Source organism: Nannospalax galili, unplaced genomic scaffold (assembly GCF_000622305.1).
Source record: "Nannospalax galili isolate Female #2095 unplaced genomic scaffold, S.galili_v1.0 scaffold272, whole genome shotgun sequence".
NCBI lineage: Eukaryota > Metazoa > Chordata > Mammalia > Rodentia > Spalacidae > Nannospalax > Nannospalax galili.
The window spans coordinates 250486-252158 of NW_008331836.1; positions in this window are offsets into that span (position 1 = coordinate 250486).

Here is a 1673-nt window from a genome sequence, read left to right on the forward strand (position 1 = left end):
ACCTCAACATAATTAAAGCCATATATAACAAACCCACAGTCAACGTTATTCTAGATGGAGAAAAAATGGAAGCATCCCCATTGATATCAGGAACCAGACAAGGCTGTCTACTATCTCCACTTCTCTTTGACATAGTGCTTGAAACTCTTGCAAGAGAAATAAGACAACAGCAGAAAATTAAAGGAGAAATAATTGGAAAAGAAGAGATCAAATTATCCCTTTTTGCAGATGATGTGATATTATATCCAAGAGATGCCAAAAATTCCACCAGAAAACTCCTTGAAATTATTAACACATTCAGTAAAGTGACAGGTTAGAAAATTAACTGACAAAAGTCTGTAGCCTTTCTATATACCAATAACAGGCAATCAGAGAAAGAGTACAGGGATGTTGGGGGACCCTGCTGCTAAGGTTGCAGTCCACCATGTCCGGATAGCTCTAAGGAGCTCGGCGCTGTATGGACTCCTTAAGAGCTCTACAATGAAAAATTTAAATCTTTAAAGAAAGAGATTGAGGAAGACATCAGAAGATAGAAGGACCTCCCATGCTCATGGATTGGAAGAATTAATATTGTGAAAATGACATTCCTACCAAAAGTCATTTATAGATTCAATGCAATGCCAATTAAAGTCCCCATGACATTTTTCACAGAATTGGACAAATCCATCCTAAAATTCATATGGAAGCACAAAAGACCTCGGATAGCCGAAACAACCCTGAGCACTAAGAGCAATGGTACTGGCAGAAAAATAGACCCATAGGTCAATGGAACAAAATTGAAAACCCAAATATGAGTAAATGCAATTTCAGCCACCTGATATTTGACAAAGGGGCCAAGAATATTCACGGGAGGAAAGACAGCATGTTCAGCAAATGGAGCTGGCAAAACTGGATCTCTACCTATTGAAGAATGAAACTAAACCCCTATCTTTTCACCCTACACAAAAGTCAATTCCAAATGGATCAAAGACCTCAATGTAAAGCCTGAAACTCTGAAACTGTTAGAAGAAAACATTGGGAAAAACCTACTAGATATAGGTGTAGGAGAGGACATCAATTGCTCAGGAAACAAGGGCAAGAATTAACAAATGGGACCTCATTAAACTAAAAAGAGTCTTTACATCAAAGGAGGCAACAAGGGAAGAGAACAGAAAACCCACATAATGGGAGAAAATCTTCATAAGCGACACATCCGACAGAGGTTTAATATCCAGAATATATAACGAACTCAAAAAAACAGAGAATCAAGACAAGAAGTAACCCAATTAAAAGATGGGTTAAGGAGATGAACAGAGAAGTAAAGATGGCTAAAAGATGTTCAACATCATTAATAATTAGGGAAATGCAAATTAAAACCACTTTAAGATTTCATCTTACCCCAGTTAGACTGGCTAAGATCAAGAGAACAAATGATACCAAATGTTGGAGAGGATGTAGGGAAAGGGGAACACTCATCCACTGCTGGTGGGGCTGCAAACTCATTCAGCCCCTGTGGAAAGGAGTGTGGAAAACTCTTAAAAAACTATAAATGAACCTATCATTTGACCCAGTTACACCACTCCTTGGCATATACCCAAAGAACTCATCCTACTGCAGAGACACTTGTACATCCATGTTTGTTGCTGCTCTTTTCACAATAGCTAAGAGATGGAAGCAACCTAAGTGTTCCTCAA